Source organism: Lolium rigidum, chromosome 6 (assembly GCF_022539505.1).
Source record: "Lolium rigidum isolate FL_2022 chromosome 6, APGP_CSIRO_Lrig_0.1, whole genome shotgun sequence".
Classification (NCBI taxonomy): domain Eukaryota; kingdom Viridiplantae; phylum Streptophyta; class Magnoliopsida; order Poales; family Poaceae; genus Lolium; species Lolium rigidum.
The window spans coordinates 321,350,918-321,364,992 of record NC_061513.1 but is presented as its reverse complement, the minus strand read 5'-3'; positions in this window follow the sequence as shown (position 1 = coordinate 321,364,992).

Sequence of the window (14,075 nt, the reverse complement as noted above, 5' to 3'; positions counted from 1 at the left end):
GGTTGACTACTCTTGGTAAGTGTGTCAACCATTATGTCGTCGGTGTATTAATGTATGGATTTTGCTAATTAACTGTACGGAGTACATATTTTCTTAATAAATAGATAAGGCAAAGTTTTTCACTTAGTTTTGAAAAAAAGGGAGATGTGTCGCTCCACTACGAATATTACAACGAGCGGACCTTATGGCGCCCGCACCTTATCGCGTCCGTCCGATGCGGCTGGAGATTCGTGTGCGCCCATTTTACAAAACAACCCATGCACCTTCCTCTAATTCAGATGTAGTCCTGACCTATATAAAGAGCCACAAACATCCTCAGCCCTATGTGTGTTTCTAGCAATTTACATGCCTAGAAGAGCTGCCCTTATAAGTTGCTCCCAACTTTCACCCCTTAGCAGTGTGGGACTAAAATCACTCCTCTTAGCTCATTTCTGGCCGGCTGTACAATTTTACGCTGGTAGAAGGGCCGTTGTTGTATGCAATTGCATGGGCCTTATCTCTAGGCCTTGTTGCCTCTGTTCGGACGGCCAGGTAAACAAGCGGGATATATTATACTGCAGCCCACCGATGAAACTATTTGGATCTAATTGGACATGCATGCATGGGATGAGTGGGAAAAAAGACCTAAGATTGTACCGGCAGTTATTGCACAGGAAGCATCCACGGCGGGTTGTTTTAAGCGTGAATCTTCTACTGGCGCACCTTGTATGTATGGCCGGCTGATGCGTCCGTATTGCTACTTGCCTAGGACATACATGGCTAGCTATTTTTGGTTGCTCTACCAACTTTTCTTTTCCTTGATGAATTAAAGCTTCCATGCTGGAATCATGCATGAGCTACGCTCCACGGCAATTCCAGTGCGACTCATATCCAATGGCAAGAAAAGGGTGATGGATTGCTTTTGATCTAGATAGGCACGCGTTCTTCGTTTGAGACGAGACGACATGGTGACAACGGCCATATTTAGGCTACATTTTAACTTTGGTACCACTATACGTCTCGGAAGCAAAAGTACACCACATTTTTTCCCAAGGTGTCTCATAAAACATTAAATGTGGATTAATCACATATATTGACGTCGATTCGGACCATAGGGACCCACCCATTGATGTCCTCGTCCTCCCGCCACCCAGACTCGATTGTCTACACAGGGAATCTGCACTTCCCTCACGATTCCGAGGCAGCCACAGGGGTGCCTCTTCCTTCTTCGGCCCAAGTTGGAGAAGAATCCGAAGCTGGATCTGGTCGTCCTCAAGCCGGAGCTGGAGCCCCTCGCTCTGCCAGCGTGAATGCGCAAGTACGCCACCCCGACGGATCGCCGCTACCACAACGACCCGGAGGAGTCGGCGGGGTACGCCGCTGACGCCATCCTCGAGTCCTAAAATACCCTCACGTCGGCCTCCGTGACGCCACCGACCAGTGGTCGGCGTCAGATTGGGGGATGGTGATGACAAATATGGCGACAAAGGCGGTGGAGGCAGCATCGACAGTGAAGGATTGGAGGATTTATCAACATTGATTGATGGAAGCTAGTTATTAGCTAGCTAGCTGTTTTTGTAGCATGGCATGGATTATCTAGGTACATGATCGATATGTGCTTCATGCATGCCTTTTGGCGGCAAGCTAGGAGGCCACGGTGGGAACCAAATGATGAATAAGGGCAAGAAAAATCCCACTATACGTCTCGGGAGCAAAAGTACACCACATTTTTCCCAAAATGTCTCATAAAACACTAAATGCGAATTAATCACATATTGAAGGCGATTCGGACCATAGGGACCCACCCATTGGGATGATGTGGCATTATTATGGCCAATATTAAAAATAGTCAAAATATTTTTTTAAAAAAAGAACTAGGAGGCTGACGCTGGCCTTTTCTCCACAACTACCCCAGTAAGAAGGGCGCGTCTGCTGCCCCCATGGCCGTCCTCCCGCCGCTCATGGCCGATTCGCGATTCCAAGGCAGCCACTGGGGCACCTCTTCCTTCACCCGCCCAAGTTGGAGAAGGAGACAAAGTCGGAACCGGTCGTCCTAAAGCTGGAGCTGGAGCTGGAGCCCCTCGCCCTACCACCGTGGATGCGCAAGTACGCCAACCAAACGGACCGCTGCCACCCAGACGACCTAGAGGAAACGGCGGGGTTCGACGCCGCCGTCCTAGAGTCCTAAAATACCGTCCATTGGTCGGCGTCGGATTGGGAGATTATTACCATCGTCTACGATGATGACAAAGATGGCGCCAACGATGGTGGAGGCGGCATCGACAGTGACGGCCAAGGATTGGAGGATTATCTTTTTTTTTTTTTTTTTTTTTGCACAAAGGAGGGGTCAGACGACCCCGGTGGAGCTATTATATAAAACCAAATGGCAGGTACATCTTACAGAAAAGTCCCTTTACATCTCTTGTCCAGAGAAACCTACAATTTGAAGAAGGGACCTTCCACTTTACAAAAACCACCTTGAACAAAGAGTAGAAAAAGCAATCGAGTCCAGGGAGACCTCTGCCAACCACCGCCGGCGAACTCCAGGCGTCTCCGCCGAGTTCCGAGCGCGAAGTGCCCGAACGCCCTTGACCAGCGCCAAGATCCAGCCCCTGGCTACCTCCAGAGAGTCGGGGACGAACCACTTGACTCCCCGTCGGCGTCGAGCTCCAGCGGCCGACCATGAGTGCCTCCGTCTTGGAGGAAGTAGAAGATTGGCCACCATCTTGGCCGAAGAACACGGCGACGATCTTGGTCACCGCGTGATGTGCGCAGACGAGATCAGCTCCAGGATTGGCATCAGCAGATCTGACAACAACGAACTCACCGCTGATCCCTTCCCAATCTTCATCACCAAGATGACCAGAGAGAGGGGAAAACAGGGCAAAATCGCCCAGATCTGGTGAATAGCCGGCGAGCTTTATTGAAGAGGTCGTTGCCGCGCCGCCGCCGCCTGCCTTCGGCTCCTTCCACCGGAGCACCGCAGCCAGCAGCCACGCCACCACAGACCACCGGGAGCCGCTCCAGCTCCACCGTGGTCGAACCCCTATTGGCATAACGCCATTCTCCACATGGGTAAAAGCAGCAGCAAACCTAAATCTACACCTAAATCTAAACCTAGCTACTCCGGCGCCTCTCCTAGCCCTACTCCGGCCGGCTACTCCGGCGGAGATGGCCCTGGATCGGCCCGGCAGCCACCGGCCGACTCTCAAAGCACTGTAGACGCTAGAGAGGGGAAAAGGGGGCCGACTAACATGCTCGGATTGGAGGATTATCATAACCGATCGATGGAAGCTAGTTACTAGCTAGCTAGCTTTTTTCCTAGCGTGACATGGATTATCTAGGTACGTGATTGCTATGTGCTTTATGCATGCTTTTCATGGCAAGGAGGCCACCGTTAGAGCATGTCTAACGGGCCCCGTATTTTTTCGCACCTTAAAACGCGAGTAGAGGGCCCTGTATTCACTTTTCGCCGGCCGAAAACTCGGACGAGCTAGCAGACCCCGTATCCCACCCCGTAAAACAGAATATTCTGTTTTACGGGGTGGGATACGGGGTCTGCTAGCTCGTCCGAGTTTTCAACCCCTCAAAACAGGGTTTTTTGACAAATTGGATATTAGAACCAACACAACATTCACATAAAAATAAATGTTTTACATCATACAATAATCGTCATAATTATTACAATAATGTTTTTCGGAAATGTCAACAAATGTTCTAATGGAAGAATTAAACAAATAACAAATGTTTCACACATACAACAAATAGGAAATGAATGGTTCACACATACAACAATGGGAAATGAATGTAATAAATCATTGGCCATGCAACTGCTGATGGTGATCAATCAAATCTTGGGTGAGCTGGTGATGAGTCTCGGCATTTTCAATGCCTCGATGAGCTGCAAGAAAAGCTTCAAGCCGATCAGGGTTCCTCTCGGGCTGCACTCGGGTGCCAACATTGTCATAGAAACATGGCAAGTTTAAACCTCTTTCATCTTCAATGATCATGTTGTGAAGAATCACACAACATGTCATGACATCAACAAGAGTTTCCTTGTCCCAAAACCTAGCAGGACCCCGGACAATTGCAAACCTTGCTTGCAAGACACCAAAAGCTCTCTCAATATCCTTGCGGCATGCCTCTTGATTTCTGGTGAAGCAAGCTTCCTTTCTTGTCAAAGGCCTGTCCTTTTTCTCTTTTATGGACTTGACAAGGGTTGCATAGTTAGGGTAAATACCATCTGTGAGATAGTACCCCATGGTGTACTCATTGTTCATAACTTTGTAGTTACAAGGTGATCACCCTTAACTAGTCTTGCAAACAAAGGGGATCTATTCAAGATGTTGATGTCGTTGAGTGTCCCCGGCAATCCAAAAAAAGCATGCCAAATCCATAAGTCTTGAGAGGCCACAGCTTCAAGAACAATGGTAGCATCACGGCTTTTGCCACAATACATTCCATGCCATGCTTTTGGACAATTTTCCATGTCCAATGCATGCAATCCAAACTACCAAGCATCCCCGGCCACCCCTCTTTTCATTGATCTCCATGAGCCTTTTTGTATCATCCTCATTTGGAGCTCGGAGATACTTCTCTCCATACAACTTGATCACCATCTTGGCAAACATACGCACGCAATCCGTGGTTGTTTGCACACCAATGCGAAGGTACTCATCGGTATAATCTGCTGGTATACCGTATGCAATAACCCTCATGGCGGCAGAAATTTTTTGGTATGGGCTAAATCCCATGACTTGGGCAGCATTTCTTCTTTGCTTGAAATAATTGCAATTTGCCTCGCAATCTTTGACGATTCTCTCGAACAAAGACCTACGCATTCGGTACCGTCTACGGAAGAGGCGGGGAGGATAGGTCGGTACCTCGGCGAAATAATCTTGCATCAGCTCGTTCGTGGCCGAGCGCGCGGTTCCGCGGAATGCACATACGCCCCATCACGGATCCTTTCCGCTGATCCAGCAGCCTTCATGCGGTCCTCTGTTTGCTTCAAGCCGAACAGGAGCAGCATCATCTCCGTCTCGTCGTCGTTGAGCAACTCGTCGATATCCGAATCGTCGGAATCCGACGACGACCAATCGGTCGACGTCGCGTCCAAATCCGCCATGTGCACATCCTCCGAAGCCATCTACCACGGTGTACCATACATCAGCCCCAAATCCGACCAATTTACCGGCGGCAACGAAGAAGAACGCGGCGGAATACTCACCGGCGACAAACGGCGGAGAAGACCACGGCGGGAGGGCGGGCGGCGCGCGGGGAGGGACGCGGAACTTCGACGGGGGTGCGGCGGAGGTGCGGCGGGCGTCGACGAACCTCGACGCGGATCGGCGGACGGTGGAGGGGCGCGGATCTGACGGATTGCGGCGGCGGCGCGCAGTGGAAAACGGGTGGGGGAAACTGAAATGTCCGCGCGCGCTTTCGGAATTGGGATACTGGTTTCGCCCACTATCCCCGCTCCCACCCCGCACAAGTAGGGGGCGACGACCCGCCCCGTACTCGAAAACAACAAAAAACGATACGGGTGCCGTTTTTACGGGGCGTGCTAGACGGCCGGGTAGAGCCGAAACCCTCAAATCGGCGGTTATTATACGGGTTTGCCCTTTTACGGGGTCTGTTAGACCTGCTCTTAAACCCAGCAAAACCGTCCAAACTGGAAACTCCTGTACGCATCTCACGCAACGCATCTCTGGGGCATGGCGGTCGTCGGAGGCCAAGGGCGCCGGTGCCAGCGGACATGGGAAACACGAGAGCTGGGGGGTTGCTGGAGGCTGGGGGAGCGACGGAAGCGGAAGGAGCCACCGACGGTCAGGGATGAGTGCCTCGCGGCGTGGCATCAGCGACAGCGAGGCAGCGACGGCCGCCGGCGACCGGCGACAGCGAGTCGTCTCCATCGTCCTTCTTCGGGTATCTGCACTTCCCTCTGCTCCACCGTCTTCGTGGCTCATCACCACCAAGAGTTGATGGGCGACGATGTGGCAATGGCAGCACATCGAGGGAGAGCCCGAACTCGGCACGCGACTGATGTGGTACGGACGCCTCGATCTTTCGGTCCACATAATCGAAACATGAAAAACAGATCGGCCCAGGCCATCGTGCACAGTCTTCATTAATTAATGGCCTCCGGAGGCTGCAAATCCCCCAGCCTCCGAGTCCTCCACCGTTGAATCAAACCAATTTGAACCGTTAGATTTCTGTGTTCAGTTTTATCTCAAAATCCCACATTTGCTTCATTGAAGCAAAAAAGTCCCGCTTTTGCTTCATTGAAGCAAAAAACGGTTGAACTAAAAACAGAAAACTTCTTTAGACTTTGCTTCATCGTAGCAAGAAACCTCCCGATTTTGCATCATTGAAGCAAAAAAGGTTCAACGAAAAACAGAAGACTTGTTCATACTTTGCTTCATCGCAGCAAAAACCTCCCGCTTTTGCATTATTGAAGCAAAAAAGGTTCGTCTAGAAATAAAAAGAAAACTAACCAGAGATAGACCTTGCCTGAGACCCTCGAAGCAAAAACATTATATGAAAGTATCATAACCACATAACTTTTGTATCACAAAAATAAATATACTATAGCACCGTAAAAATCCTCGCCGGTGCACCAACGACAGTATTTCAACTCCGGATGGGAGCACACTTTCTTGCAGCTCCGCCACTGAGTGGTGGTAGCACCATCGGTGAACATTTGCAGCATCGCCGCTAACCATAGCGGCACCGTCTCCACCCGATAGTAGCGTCGTCGCCTGCCTATGGCAGCACTCCCGTCGGTCGCGCCGCCTTGCAGCCACAGCCGTAGACGGGCACGTCGCCTTGCATTACCGACATTGCCGGTCGCGCAGCCTTGCACCACCGCCGCCGTTCGCAGCGCTGCCGCATGTCGCGCCGCCTTGCAGCACCGCCGCCGTCGGTCGCAGAATCCGTCTTGCAGTACCGCCACCGCCTTGCAGCCACCTCCGCTGGGCGCGCCGCCTTGCCGCACCGCCATTGCCGGTCGCGCAGACTTGCACCACCATCACCGGTCGCAGCGCTGCCGCCTGTCGCGTCGCCTTGCAGCACCACCGCCGCCGGTCGCAGCATCCGCCTTGCAGCTCCGCCGCCGTCGGTCAGAATCCGTCTTGCAGTACCGCCACCGCCTTGCAGCCACCGCCGCTGGGCGCGCCGCCTTGCCGCACCGCCATTGCCGGTCGCGCAGACTTGCACCACCATCGCCGGTCGCAGCGCTGCCGCCTGTCGCGTCGCCTTGCAGCACCGCCGCCGCCGGTCGCAGCATCCGCCTTGCAGCACCGTCGCCGCCTTTCGCGCCGCCTTGTTGCACCGCTGCCACCGGTCGCAGCATCCGCCTTGCAGCAGCGCTGCCACCTGTCGCGCCACTTTGCAGCACCATTGCCGCATGTCGTAGCAGCTGCCTTGCAACACCGCTGCTGCCGGTCAGAGCATCCGCCATGGTAGCATCAACGACCTTCATTGGCAGCACCCCCGCCCAACAATGGTAGCACAACCACTCTTCGTGGAAGCACCAGCACCGGTTGCAGCATTGCCTACCGTCGATGGCAGCATTGACGGACTTCATTGGTAGCGTAGCCGTGGTAGTACTGCCGATCGACATCACCGACATCGTTGATGGCAGCACCTATTCCTGCCGATGGAAGCAACTACGCCCACCGCTGGCAGCATGACGTGGCCGCCTTTTGCAGCACTAGGGGTGGATGCTTGCGGCGCCAAGCTTGAAGCAATAGCGGATGCCATTACAGGGATGGAGTCGGCGCCTATGTTGTTGGGGATGGAGGCGTGCAGGGGTGCAGCCATCGTGGGCGATGGAGGCAGCGACGCGTGGATGGAGGCAGCGGCCATCGCGGGGAAGGAAGCAGTGACGCGCTCCGTCATGGCCGGCCGTCACGGGGAAATGAGGAGGCGACGCGCCAGACGGAAGCGGTGGCCTTCGCGGCGAATGGAGCCGCGCCGCGCGAGATGGCCGCATGCAGTCGTCGCACGGTAGGAGGCGGTGGCGCACTCCATTGAGGATGGTCGTTGCTGGGAAAGGAGGCGGCGCGCTCCGTCGAGGCCGGTTCTCACGGGTAGAGGAGGCAGCGGCGCTCTACGTAGTTGCCGGCCGTTGCTCCCAATAAAATTTGGTGGCCGCCGGAGACGGGGCAGCTCACGTCGCGCAGAAGAATGGAGGGCGACGGGTTTTGGTGGCCGCCGGAGCTGGGGCAGCTCACGTCGCGCAGAAGAATTCTGCTTCACAGGAGGATAAGGAAGAAACGGGAGGTGGAGACGTGTTGTGGGTGGGGGTCCATGTGGACACGCGTCGCAACGCTAAGACGGAGGCTGCGAGAGGCTGTGCCTCCGAAGGATTCAAAGCATTTTCCTTAATTAATCGATGCAAATCACGTACGCCATCAACACTTCTCTTTCATGCGCGCGCGTGTGCGATGGATTCGTCTTGGTTCACGTCACGTGGTACTAGTTAGTTCGCTACAAACTAATTAAGTAGCTTAGCTGAATCTAATTAATTGAAGCTACTAGTATTGTAGTACGAGTGCTGCCACTATTTAGCTAGTAGTACAAATTATTTAGGCTTACCGTCAAATCACGTCAAGCCCCGCCCCCCAATTTCGCTCTCCCGCGTCTGGTGCAAACACTACCTCGTCCAACTTGGAGGTCGTTGGAGAAGTCAAAGTTGAAGTCTGGTAGCTCTCCAACATAACATCATCTCACAGCGGGGCCACATGCTTAATTTGGCTACGGCGCCACTGCCGATGTACGGCCGTTCTAGCCTACCATCGTCAGTAGGTTCCGGGGCTTTTCTCTAGCCTACAAATTTTCGTACCGATAGTTTTTCCCGCCCAATTTAGTGCAGTGTCAGGTTTTTCCGCCTAAATTTCGACGCCTACATACTCGCTGCGTCTTCCACCGAAATTTGATGTCCCATGATTTTTTTTTTTGAAACAGGCAAAAAAGCTTTTACCTCATATTGATAAAGAAGAAGCAAACAGGTACATGGCAAGAGCCATAAAAAGAAAAAAAGGCGGACCAAAACTCCGCCAAAAAACAACTCAGCTAATCAAATCCGCAAGGCTCTTGGCACCTGCCAGGATCCAATCTTTTACTTCTTCCCTGATCTTGTGCATGATGACCGAAGGCAGCGAGGATTTGTTGTTAAAAACGCGTTCGTTCCTATCCTTCCATATCTCCCAAGTGACGAGAATAACCGCAGATCGCAGCCCTTTGGGAGAAGAGGTAGTGGTCGATGTGATGGCCTGCCAATAATCAATGACCTTGGCTCTACCTTCTCCAAGGCTGCTCATAAGATCCGGACAAGAGAGCCACGAGGCCGCCGCGGTCCAGACGCGCTTGGAGAAACGACATCCAAAGAGGATGTGTCGAGCCATCTCGGGGGAGCATCTGCAGAGCTGGCAGGTGGAGGGATGAGGCCATCCCCGCTTTGCCAGGCGGTCGGCAGTCCAAAGGCGATTTTGGACGGCGAGCCACGCAAAAAAAAAAAAACGGCACTTCGGAGGGGCCTAGGTCTTCCAGACAATTTTCCCAAACTGGCAAGGAAGAGCTGAAAGGAACTGGACTTTGTAAGCGGAGCTGACCGAGTAGCAACCATTAGGGGTCAAAGACCAGGTGATGGAATCCTCTGAATCTGGATCAAGTTAGACTTCGGCGAGAAGATTCCATAGGCGAACGTATTGTTCCAGGTGCTCAACTGAGAAGGTGTCGACCACGATATCCGAAACCTAGTTGTGATCGTGGCCTCCTGGACCGTCCGATTCTTCCTTCTGGATGCCTTAAAAATCAGGGGAGCAAGGTCCTTTGGAGGGGTGCCATGGAGCCATGAAGAAGACCAGAAGGAGTCCTTGACTCCGTTGCCAATGGTGACGCGAGTGGCTGCGTTGAAGAGATCTAAATCAGGAGCATCATTGGGGGTTTCGGTGCCCACCCACGGCTTGTCCGGAACCGTCCACTTATACCATAACCATCGAAGTCTGAGAGCCCTGGAGAATTTTTCCAGATCCAAGATACCCAGACCACCGAGCTCCTTTGGGCGACAGACTTTCTGCCAGTTCACCTTGCATTTCCCCCCGCTGACCCACTCTTTGCATGCCCAGAGCATTCCACGGCTGATTTTAGCGAAGGCCTTGAGAATGCCTTTGTCTGCTTTCAGCGCCGTCAGCAGGAAGATAGGCATAGAGGATAAGACTGACTTAACCAGAGCGGTGCAGCCGCCACGATTCAGGAACTTGCCTTTCCATGGGCTTAGGCGGGCCACGGCCTTGTCGATGTAAGGTTGGAGGTCCACCCGTCGGAGTCGTCCCAAAGAGAGAGGTAAACCCATGATTTCATGTGTCGGTAATTTGGCGAGGCCGTTTCCGTCGCATATGAGCTCCGAATCGAGCGTGTGACCAGGCGTTGGAACCATCTCGAGAAGTTGGACTTTCTCCCAGGCCGCCGGACTTGCGCTTTTCTTGAACACCGCGATTTAACACTTCAAGGGATTCTATGAAGTCGGACCATAGGATCCATGGAGAAAATCTCCGGGCACACCCTTTTTAGCCTCCAAAACGAGCCCGCAAGTTCGCCGACACCAAAAAAGTTGTCGGATTGTTTTATGGATATTTACGATTCTACTTACGTACCGACAAGTACGATACATCACTAGCGATGCGAGTGGGATCTAATCTTGGATTCCCGTACTCATCATCATCGGATGCATCTTCGACTTCTCCTTCGACTTGAGTTATGTTAACCATACACACATTAGGACATGCTGAGTAGAACTGATTAGTGCAAAAATTAGAGTATGAGTTAACCTTCATGTTTCCGGAGTCCGCGGTGTCGCCATCATTGCGCCCATTGTCGATGATGTCCTTCGAGCACGTGGTCCTCGGGGTTCGACCCGAATAGGCACTGCTGCAAGAGCCGAAAGAGACGTCGTCGAGTAGATTAGCGATATCTTCTAAGCTTGCGACGAAGCCGACGTTGCTCCACATCATCGGATCCGAGCGCTCCTTGTTGGCGGAACCGGCAGGCGATGTTGATATCATAGTTGTCGTTGTCGAGATACTACGAGGGGAATGGTGGCCAAAACATGTTCGACGGCTCACCGTCGACTTACTACCGTAGGTAATGATATTACCCGACCATACCGTCGGCTATGAGAGTAATGGCCGACCAAGCAAAGCCGACGGGAGATTACCGACGGTGAACCGTCGGATATAATCTTATCCGATGGTGAACTAAAATGTCCGACGGTAACTTGACCCTCGGCTAAAAGGGGATATCTTGTAGTGCCTCCCCCCCCCCCCCCCCGTCTAAAGTCACCAAAAGCCGGGAGAAGGCAGCCAAAGAAAAATGAAATCGAGGGTGTTTGTTGCCGAGATCGTATTATCAAGAAACTAGGGTCATAAGTATGTCGCGAGTTGTCTCCCTCTATCGGTGGCTCCTCCTAGCCCTTATATTGTGGGCTACGTCTCAGAGTCCATCTCGACGACCTCGAGGTCGATTACTTTGTTCTGTTTCGATTTACCCGATATGGGTGTATCTTTCTTATTGTATCTAATTCATTGGGCTTTGACTTTGTCTTCACGTAGTTTTCTTCATGGGCCTTCGGCTAATCCGTCCTGGACTTTGTACCAGGGGTAGTAATGGTGAATACCCGATATGGCATACCCATGTCACCAGTGCCAAAAAAAATTGCGGGAAAACACTAGAGCGGCTATTTGGGAGTCGAATGATGAAGAAGGGCGGGAAAACTCCCAAAATTTCGGTTGGCGCCGTAGCCTCTGCGAAACTGGCTAACATGGAATTATATATGTTCATCATGCTATGTAGAGTATGGAGATCGACTAGCTAAAAGGTATCGTGGGGCCCACCTATCGGTGAAATACGACTCATGATTTTATGTGATTTCGGTACAACGAATACATTTAAATATCAAAAACATGGAGCAGATCTGAAATTTTGGGCTCACGGTTGACAATGACCAGTGCCGATGGTATAGCTCCCTCATGCTAGAGCATGGACCGGGGTCATTATTCATGCTATGAGATGGTGAGCATTGTGAGGGCGGAAGGTGGTGCGAGGTGATGGGAGGCCTCATCGACCACAAATTCTTAGGAAGATATACGTGATACATAGAAAGTAGTTAGTCATACTTTGGATGTCCAATGTTTTGCGTTGGAAGGCCGTTTCGAAATCCATTAATCTGATAGCAAAAAATAGGATGGGAAGTATTTGGTCGCGCACGTACGCACTAGGGGCATCTCACAGACGGGTCGTCGCCACGCACCAAGAGGAAAAGAAAGGGGAAAAAAGGGAAGACGGAGGCACCGGCGAGCTGTCCGTGGTAGTCCTATCTCCGGTCGCCGCCGTTCCCGCCGGCCAGGCTACTACGACGAGTCGACCTGGCGGGCGTGATGAGGCGACGTGCATCGGCGAGAGGATCCTCGCGTGGCTGGTGCCGTACGAGGATATGCGGTGCGCTGCGCTGCGTTGATGGAGAGGACGGGGCAGCCAGCTAGTCACGTCACGCACAGCCGCGCACGAGACTTTTGTTTCGAACTGTCTCCTTAATTATCCAAATAATTGGCCCTGCGCGCTCTGTTTCATCATGGAAGAAACGAGCTGATCTATTGGAGGGAAGAAGGAAAGACGAGGAATTTGTTGGTGATTTGCGGGGCCAATTAATGGTTAACTGTTGTTTTTATGGGCCAAATAAATGGTTTGAATATGCATCTAATTGTATAATATTACATTCGTACTTGTTATTCTGGGCTGGTAGGTTGGTACGTGAGAGTGAGAAGGCGAGTAGGCAGAGGTAGGTAGCTGATAGAATGAGATTTTCCAGAAAGACGGGAAGGGCAGCTTCTCGAGAAGAAACACCGCTTCGCTCGCTCGCCCCCCGCGGGCGACGGGCGAATCCCTAGGCCCTCCCTCTCTCAGCTCCCTCCCCCCAGCTCTCTCCGCCGCCGCCGTCGGCGTGGGCCGCCGGGCGTTGTCCGCGCGGTGCCGGCGGCGGCGGGGACGCCTTTACCCGTCGCGCGGAGGGGGGCGCGGGCGGCTTCTCGACGGCGGCGGTGCGTTTCGGCCGGCGGCGGTCGACCTGGCGGCGTGGTTTCCGCAGGCCGGCTGGGAGCGGACGCGGCGGCGCTGCCGTTGGCAGCGGGGCGGCGGAGTGGCCGGGCGGCTGGTGGCGTCCGCTCTGCCTAGATCTGGGTCCGACTGGGCCCGATCTAGGTTGGGGCGGGCCTCTGGCCCCCAAGTGTGACGTTGTCTGCCCTTGTAGCAGTGAAGGTGTGGCGGCAGTGGTTGGCGACGGCGACACACAACCGGCCAGTTGCAGCGTGGCGGCGAGCACTCTGCCGGGCCAGGTTGGGCCAGGCTTGTTCTTGCTGCTACGTCCGGTCGACTACCGCCAGTTCGGGCAGTGGAGGTTGTTCCCTCCCGCGTGGTTGTGTTGTTGCTATCCCCGACCTTGCGCTCGCCTTGTCTGCTTCTAGGCCTCGCGTTGGTGACCTTTGAGCGATGGCGAGGATGGCTTCAAGACCGTGGTGGCGTACGCTGGTGGACGACGAGTGGAGTGGGGCAGTTCGGATTGTTCGAGGTGGTGGCGGTGTGGGTCGGGAGAAATCCTTGTCGGATTGTCCGACACCGACGCGACGACGCATGTGGGTGTCGCCATTCCTTCCTGAAGGGTGTCGCGTGTACCCCTCCCCCATCACCTCCGCATACCGGGGAAATCCTAGGACTTGTCCGGGCAACAGCGGCGTCGTCGTCGTTTTCCTTGTTGAAGGTGTTGCTTTGTATGCGGCGATTCAGATTGCAAGAAAGAGAAAATTTTGACTAAATTTACTGGTGAATCTTATGAGTTTAATTTCTCTAAATTTGGCAAAACTCCTTATAAAGCTAATTCGTCTAATAATGATTTTAGAGTTGAACAGTGTGCATCTATTGCTCTTGCTCCTAGTAATCCTCTGTAGCAACATTTGGAGAATAGTGAGAGTGAAGTCTTTAGGGAAGAAAGAAATGAGCTTGATGAAATTTTCCTTCGTCAACCTATTCTTAAGCATGATTTA